Source organism: Atheta coriaria, unplaced genomic scaffold (genome assembly GCF_025399875.1).
Source record: "Atheta coriaria isolate IRGN ID8LTWV9N9 unplaced genomic scaffold, Caltech_Dcor_3.1 hic_scaffold_1_pilon, whole genome shotgun sequence".
NCBI classification, from domain to species: domain Eukaryota; kingdom Metazoa; phylum Arthropoda; class Insecta; order Coleoptera; family Staphylinidae; genus Dalotia; species Dalotia coriaria.
In genome coordinates this window covers 4,547,417-4,556,715 of record NW_027045443.1, presented here as the reverse complement: position 1 = coordinate 4,556,715, position 9,299 = coordinate 4,547,417, and the positions used below count along the sequence as shown (strand labels likewise).

The window sequence follows — 9,299 nt, the reverse complement described above, 5'->3', positions numbered from 1 at the left end:
GCCACCGAGCTCTCATATCAAAGCATATTCGTTTCAGGTATAAATGTTGTTGTTTTTGTTACCTTTTTAAAAACAACAACATTTATATACCTGTTATTCGCATTTCAAACACGTACTATCAAATGCGGTCTCTAAATCTAATTCTGAAAACGACAAAAAGGAAACACAGACAAATATACTAGCAAATGTAATATTAAAAGTATAGTTTATTGCAACTCATACAATCACAAGAGTACATGTTGAATTTTAAAATTATTTGTTAAAATTGAATTATTTTTAGAGTATTTACTTATACAACGGTTACCTCGCTTTTCCTTAACGTCTGATAAATTTATTTCGTCCATGAAACATCTTCACTAATTGTTTAATTCATCGAATGTTAATGTTACAATTACCTACGTGCACTTTCTCGGTTAAAATGTTCCACACGGGGACAAACAGTGTTTAGTTTCACAAATTAATATCATTACGCAAATAAAACCACTGGGACGGACTTCTTAGCCAACGTAAGATATCCGACGGTAGACGGCAAAAACGTGCGCACATTGTAAAACTACACAATTCTGACTTCCACGCGCGATTCATTAACTGCACGCCGTACTAGTCCGTTAATTCTAAATATTATCTTTGCTGATCGATTCTAATTCAACTACCGACTTAAAATCACAAGAAACGCGCAAACTAGTTACGAAGATCGACTTGTGAACAAAGCACGTGTGTACTGAACAACATCGCACGATCGACTAAACAAGGAAAAGATATAGCAGGCTACGTGAACAGGGCCAATATGAAAATGATAAGAATTTCAATACTTACAATTGAATGCGGGCACGATTGTACACCGAGGTCACGTTCAACTCCTTGAGATCTAAAATCAAACACAAATCAGATGCGCTGTGATTTGTCACTTTAATTAATTTATAATTCGCTAAATGAACTAGAACTATATAGCACCTAAATATAAAGATAACAAAAATAAAATATAATACGCTAATGGAGTACTATACGCAACAAGTACTATGACGCACACACACATCTTTCAATATAACTCGCGTTACGGAATTTTCTTGCAATAAATTTCAATACAGGGAGATACAGAATTTAATTCTGCATCTGGGAAATTTATTCCGAGCTTATTGTGTCACCGCGTTCGCATGTTATATCAAAGAAACTACAATTCCAAGCGCAACGAGTACTACGGCGCACACACACAACTATCAATATAACTCGCGTTTCGGAATTTTCTCGCAACAAATTTCAATACAGGGAAATACAAAATTAAATTCTGCATCGGGGAAAATTATTTAGAACTTATTGTGACACCGCGTTCGCGTCTTATAACAAAAAAACTACAATTCCAAGCGCAACGAGTACTACGGCGCACACACACAACATTCAATATAACTCGCGTTGTGCAATTTTCTTGCAATAAATTTCTATACAAGAAAATGCAGAATTAAATTCTGCATATCGGAAAATCATTCCGAATCTATTGTGACACGGCGTTCGCGTGTCATAACAAAAAAAACTACAATTCCAAGCGCAACGAGTACTACGGCGCACACACACAACTTTCAATATAACTCGCGTTACGGAATTTTCTTGCAATAAATTTCTATACAGGAAGATGCAGAATTAAATTTTGCATCTGGAAAATTTATTCCAAACTTCTTGTGACACCGCGTTTGCGTGTAATAACAAAAAGAAACTACTTTTCCAAGCGCAACGAGTACTACGGCGCACACACACAACTTTCAATATAGCTCGCGTTACGGAATTTTCTTGCAATAAATTACTATACGAGGAGATGCAGCATTAAATTCTGCATCTGGGAAAATTATTCCGAACTTATTGTGACACCACGTTCACGTGTCATAACAAAAAAACTACAATTCCAAGCGCAACGAGTACTACGCCGCACACACACCACTTTCAATATAACTCGCGTTACGGAATTTTCGTGCAATATATTTCTATACAGGTAGATGCAGAATTAAATTCTGTATCTGGAAAAACTATTCCGAACTTATTGTGACACCGCGTTCGCGTGTTATAACAAAAAAACTACAATTCCAAGCGCAACGAGTACTACGGCCCTTCAAATTAACTCGCGTTTCGGAATTTTCTTGCAATAAATTCCTATACAAAAAATGCAGAATTACATTCTGCATCTGGGAAAATTATTTCGAACTTATTGTGACACCGCGTTCACGTTTTATATTTAAAAAACTACAATTCCAAGCGCAACGAGTACTACGGCGCACAAACACAACTTTCAATATAACTCGCGTTACAGAATTTTCTCGCAACAAATTTCAATACAGGGAGATACTGAATTAAATTCTGCATGTGGGAAAATTATTCCAAACTTATTCTGACGCCGCGTTCGCGTGTTATATTAAAAAAAACTACAATACAGGGAGAAAAATAGAATTGAATTATTAACTTACCAGTGTACAGCTTATCGGACTGCCAGGCACAACGAATGCTGTAACTAAATAAAAACATTTAAATTTAAACAAATATATTTCATACAATGGAATTATGTAATTAACAATCAACACAAAATAAACAATCTGTTCTGTTAAAACAATCCTTACACAAGCCTGATAGATCTTTCTGAATGGGAGCGATATAAATATATGCGATTAATTTAGTAACCGACACCAAACACAATGCCAAGTGAAGAATGTTTTCAAATCCACTATCACGCGACTTGTAATATACATAACAAACGCGATCAAAAACCGGCATTTCCTAACTTAAACAAATTACTATAGTCGCAAAGTACAAATAAATAGTCGATTGATCTTCCAGTATAACACAAATTTTGAATATTAAAGTCCGAATAAACGATATAAGTCTCTCAAAACACGACTGTATTAACCAGCGACCGGCACGAAACTGGCTGCAATCCACCGATAGTGCATGCCGAAACTGCGTAAACAACGACGGGACAGTATATGATAAGAAAGTAAGAGGTGCGCAAAGACGGTCCGTCGAAGACACGCGGCCTTGTGCGCGAATTTGCAATAGGCACAATAAATCGCAGAAACTATTCTACGGACTATTGTCTATCAGATAGGATAGTTAAAAGGGAAATCTGAGAGATGAAATTTTAATTCTTAAGAAAAAATTGCCAAGGGGGGGGTGCTTGATACTTTTTTTTGACAATTTTTGATAATTAATATCTCTTTAACTAAAAGAGATAGCAACCCACGAATTGTTGATTATGAAAGATTGGAAAATTGTCTATCAGACAAAAATATAAAATAATTAAATTTCTCACAGTAAAAGGTCGAAAAACGCGACTAAAAGTGCTAAAAAGTGACATTTATCAATTTTTGCCCATTTCATTCAATCGCGAATATCTCGTAAACTAAAAGAGATAAATAAGATCTGATTGCAGCGTCTTAATCTACGGACTATTTTCTATCAGATAGGATAGTTAAAAGGGAAATATGAGAGACAAAATTTTAAGTCTTAAGAAAAAAATTGCCAAGGGGGGGTGCTTGATACATTTTTTTGACGATTTTTGATAATTAATATCTCTTTAACTAAAAGACATAGCAACCCACGAATTGTTGATTATAAAAGATTGGAAAATTGTCTATCAGATAAAAATATAAAATAATTAAATTTCTCACAGTAAAAGGTCGAAAAACGCGACTAAAAGTGCTAAAATGTGACATTTATCAATTTTTGCCCATTTCATTCAATCGCGAATATCTCGTAAACTAAAAGAGATAAATAAGATCTGATCGCAGCGTCTTAATCTACGGACCATTCTCTATCAGATAGGATAGTTAAAACAGAAATCTGTGAGATGAAATTTTAAATCTTAAGAAAAAAATCGCCAAGGGGGGGTGCTTGATTCTTTTTTTCGACGATTTTCAAAAATTAATATCTTTTAAACTAAAAGAGCTAGCTACCAACGAATTGTTGATTATGAAAGACTGGAAATTTCTCTATCAGATAAAACTATAAAATAATTATATTTCTTACAGTAAAAGGTTGAAAAACGCGACTAAAAGTGCTAAAAAGTGACATTTCGCAATTTTTGTCGATTTTATTCAATCGCGAATATCTCGTAAACTAAAAGAGATAAATAGGATCTGATCGCAGCGTCTTAATCTACGGACCATTCTCTATCAGATAGGATAGTTAAAACAGAAATCTGTGAGATGAAATTTTAAATCTTAAGAAAAAAATCGCCAAGGGGGGGTGCTTGATAATTTTTATCGACGATTTTCGATAATTAATATCTCTTAAACTAGAAGCGCTAGCAACCAGAAAATTGCTGATTAGGAAAGACTGGAAAATTCTCTATCAGATACAAATATAAAATAATGATAGTTCCTACAGTAAAAGGTCGAAAAACGCGACTAAAAGTGCTAAAAAGTGACATTTTGCAATTTTTGTCGGTTTTATTCAATCGCGAATATCTCGTAAACTAAAAGAGATAATTAGGATCTGATCGCAGCGTCTTAATCTACGGACCATTCTCTATCAGATAGGATAGTTAAAACAGAAATCTGTGAGATGAAATTTTAAATCTTAAGAAAAAAATCGCCAAGGGGGGGTGCTTGATTCTTTTTTTCGACGATTTTCGATAATTAATATCTCTTAAACTAGAAGCGCTAGCAACCAGAAAATTGCTGATTAGGAAAGACTGGAAAATTCTCTATCAGATACAAATATAAAATAATGATAGTTCCTACAGTAAAAGGTCGAAAAACGCGACTAAAAGTGCTAAAAAGTAACATTTTGCAATTTTTGTCGATTTTATTCAATCGCGAATATCTCGTAAATTAAAAGAGATAAATAGGATCTGATCGCAGCGTCTTAATCTACGGACTATTCTCTATCAGATAGGATAGTTAAAACAGAAATCTGTGAGATGAAATTTTAAATCTTAAGAAAAAAATCGCCAAGGGGAGGTGCTTGATAATTTTTATCGACGATTTTCGATAATTAATATCTCATAAACTAGAAGCGCTAGCAACCAGAAAATTGCTGATTAGGAAAAACTGGAAAATTCTCTATCAGATACAAATATAAAATAATTATATTTCTTAAAGTAAAAGGTTGAAAAACGCGACTGAAAGTGCTAAAAAGTGACATTTCTCAATTATTGGCCATTTTATTCAATCGCGAATATCTCGTAAACAAAAAGAGATAAATAGGATCTGATCGCAGCGTGTTAATCTACGGACAATTCTCTAAAAAATAAGCTAGCTAAACCCCTTATGCGATATCAGAATCTGATAAAAAGTTTGATCATTTTACAAAGGCTTTCCGCAATATGATCTGTTTTCCATAATACCATTATGTGAAATTTATACGGCCCCCCTAATTCGAGGGCTATTGCAAGACGCAGGTGAAATGTGATAAAACATTTAACGGAATAATATAATAGTAATTTGTGAGGCGGGGTTTTTAAGCAGTCTATTAATATAACTTAATTATAAACTTACCAATGCAGCGCTCCTCGGATTGCAAGAATACGGCAAGTACGCTAATTAAAAGAAAACATAAGTTAAAACAAAAACATTTCATACAATATGATAATATTATATTCACACATGGGAGAAAACAAAATTTCTGTGCTGAGTATCGCAATGGTCAGATAAAAGTAACTTACTCAAGCACGAATAGGTTTCCAATTGATCTAGCGATCGACCACGTCCCACAATAACCGACAATAAAACCGCAGCATTGTAATTTGAAATATAAACATTAAAAGCAAGCGAAAAAAAATTAGGCACATTAAACGCACAATTACTTATTAGGAAAACACTGCAGATGCATATTACGACTAAGTCGATTGATGACCGAATATAATGCAAACTTTGAAAATAAAAGTCTGATAAAACAAAACGCGTTGCGCGATATACGTTTGGACATGGCAGAGAGCGGCACGAAACTAGCTGCAATCCATCAATAGAGCGTGCCGAAACTGCGCACGCAAAGATGCGACAGTTGACAAGCAATAGATGCGCAAAGCCAGCGCGTCGATACCATGCGACCTTGTGCGCGAATTGCAATAGATGCGCAAAGCCAGCGGCGCGTCGATGGCCTGTGATAAGAACTAAAGTAAAATGTGCTGCATGCGACAACGCGACGAGAATCTTACGCGTAGCACCTCGCACGAGGAATGCGATAAGAAAGTTGTTTATAGACAAACACTGATAATAGAACTGTCTTCAAAACTAATGCAATTCTATTTCATGATTTAGTTCATTCTAGTGAACTAAAATTTAAATCATGAAATTATGATTTGAGTTTTATTGAAGAAAATAGATACTATAAATGATTAAAAATTTTACTTACCACTGTATCGAACACCGCAAATCAAATGTGAGTTGATACTGAAATATGTTTACCATAAATTTCGTCTTGTTCTCCATAATTATTTAAATTAGTATTCGTACCAGGTAACACATTGAGCCATTGAGCGAGTTGTGCCGAAGTCAAAAATAGTTCGCAGAAGTCCAAAATATTATTTATAATCACACACAAAGTCTGCCGGCCGGCGTCCGACGACAACCGATCAGAAATCCACGCGAAAATGTAATAAACACACAAAATATTCAATTCCGAAGATTACATACGCGATAAATATTTACCGAATTATCAAACACGTTAATTAACACTTAATTCAATAAAATATACCGCAATATACCGAATTTACAATGAGAAACACGAATACTCGACGCAGTATTCTTATCTGTCGCACGAAGTAAGAGCTGCGCGCCGGCATCACAACTGTGCTCGTCGACTTTCACTCGCAGGAATATTTTCAGTTAAAACATGCATCGTTGCGCCACCTGAGAATACTTTCTGGTACCTCCAGAAAATACAAAGCGTTTCAAAAAGTGTGGCGTACATTTGAGTCAGTGAGCGATTGCGTATGAGTCAGTGAGTGGTCACGCACTTAAGTGGCCGTGTTCGTGTATCACACGTACACGAGAGTGCGCATGTGTCACCCTATCAAAACAAATAGCAATGTTTATACATAACTCAAGACTTCAAATATAGAAGTCAATAAGATATACTTATTCAAAATAAATAAATCGAATTATAATATTATTAAAATTATTATTGTATTATTAATTGATAGTTTTTATCGACAATTTTCGACAACGAATATCTTCTAAACAAATTATTGATTACGGAAGACTGGAAAATTCTTTATCAGATAAAAATATAAAATAATTATATTTCCTAGAGTAAAAGGTCGAAAAATGCGTCTAAAAGTGCTAAAAAGTAACATTTTATATTAATATACATTTTATCAATAATTACAATCTGATGCAAGAATGGTTCTTCTAGGACATCGGGTTGAGGAGCAAAACCCCTAAACAAGCTAAAACTTTCGAAACACAAAAATGCAATTTTTGTCGTGCTTTTGTGAGTTAATCACAAAAGTTCTTTATGAAAATGATAAAGAAATTCAATACTTACCATAGAAGTTTCCCCACAGTAAAAATACATGCAAATCATTAACCACGAATGGAAGCGCGCAAATGCTTGCGCATTTAATTGCAAATGCCTTACACTCGTATGTGCAGTTGTGCTTTACCTCCCCGTCGTTGATTCCACATGTAGGTATTTGTTTTATTCGGGAAGTATCCCACTTCACACACTCCGCACCATCAGCACGACGAGGGTGGAAATTGCTGCGTTTGTAAGTACCAGACCATAGGGCCTCGTACGTCGACTGCGTTCGGCCAAACTTTCCAAACACTTGACTCTCGAAAACTTAAACATCGAACCGACTCGTCGTTCGGCGAACATAAGCAATTAACATGGAAACGACCGACAGGCCGCGGCAACGGCAAAAGCACGTCAAACCCGGCAAGGAAGCGGTCAGTTTCACCCGCGAATTATATCATACATTGTTGCTAAGAGCAGCGACAGTTGACGGCCCAGTCAAAGTTTAATTATCGGAATAGACCTTTTTATTCGGCTGGGCACACCGGTGCGCGTTTACATCCGTCAGTCATCTTTGGAAATTTCCCTCGCTGGCTTGCTTTTCGCGTGTCATTCGCAGATTGTTTGCCCTTTCGTGGAAATTTCGGACGGCTCCGTATTTAATTTCCACTCCGGCGTCTGGAACTATTAAGTGCGGGACATGAAATGAATAAAATAGTTGTATTTGAGTAGGGCCGGATCAAAGACTCAGAAATAATTGATTTTTATCTTCACATGTTTGCCGGGGAAAACTTTTCGAAATTAATCTCTCCGCCTCACTCTGTTTTCGTTCGCTGTGGCTGTGGCAGTGTCAGTAATTTGCTGATTTATTATGTCGGCTTACTCACGTTAAGAGTACAAAGTTGCATCACTTGTAATTCCGTATGTGCGCTCGAAGTTGCGCGTCGGCTGAAAAAGTTCGCCGCGAAAGCGTCACCGCAAGTTCTCGTTTCGTTTGATATTTTTACTTTTAATTTCTCCAAGTTAAAAAAAACGTGCCGCGAGTCGGCAACACGCTCAGGCGCAACTTTAAATTGAAATAAAAAAGCCGGCGGTCTTCGGGCGTGTTACTTTTAGTGCGCCGATTATGTGATCGGCATTACAAATACCTATTTATCAACGTTGTGTGAACATGACGAGCGCAACATTGCGCGCCCGTAGAAATTCCGCCTCCACCCCCGCGCGAGGAAAGCTCGCAGCTTACGTTTTCAATATGGCGCGCGGCGTGAGGAATCTGCACACGCGAGGGTTCAAATAAAATCTGCCGGTGCCGAACGCGCTCGCCACGACATTCCGAAGCCACTCTTAAATTATCATAAAGGTTCGAAGGTCTTTAGGACCGCTAATAATTTTTGGGGATTATATTTGGGGCGGGCGCTTATGCCGGCAAAACCGAAGCCAGTAAATTCGTTTAAATACCTTCGGCCGGGGCCGGCGCTCGCCGGCTTCGTTTTTGGCGGCGCGCGGGCGGCGGCTGGCTTATCTGTTCGGTAACCTGCGGACCCGGCGCGCATTTAACTTCTTTATCGTGCGAACGCAACCGGCGCGACGATGAGCGGCGGCGGCGGCAGCGCCAGAGACACTTTTTACAAGTTCATAAATTTCGAGATTTGCCGCCGCATCTCCGCCACTCCAGACTGTCGCGCGCTTGTATTTCCGCGCTATATATTTGCGAGTGCATGCCATTTCCGTCCTGCATTGCATTTTCCGCTTGGCACTCAGCGACGTACCAAGTAATTCGCCCCAAACCGCCTCTTGCTGCTTTCTAATATTACTACATTTTATCTAAGTCACAACTCATTTTACTTCAATATTGATATTGA

The 9,299-nt window shown here is 37.1% G+C and overlaps 1 long non-coding RNA gene across 3 annotated transcripts; it reads right to left on the bottom strand.

Moving 5' to 3' along the window:
- Positions 1-190: 190 nt before the first annotated feature.
- Positions 191-6,763, bottom strand: LOC135789498 (uncharacterized). Of its 3 annotated transcripts, XR_010547587.1 has the most exons (5): positions 6,435-6,763; positions 6,334-6,371; positions 5,478-5,518; positions 2,451-2,494; positions 191-868 (listed from the first exon to the last, which is right to left on the bottom strand). It is a non-coding gene; the product is annotated as an uncharacterized lncRNA (long non-coding RNA). The 3 variants fall into 3 exon arrangements; XR_010547585.1 differs by having other exon boundaries at positions 6,334-6,763; XR_010547586.1 differs by lacking the exons at positions 6,334-6,371; positions 6,435-6,763 and adding an exon at positions 5,645-5,904.
- Positions 6,764-9,299: the final 2,536 nt, after the last annotated feature.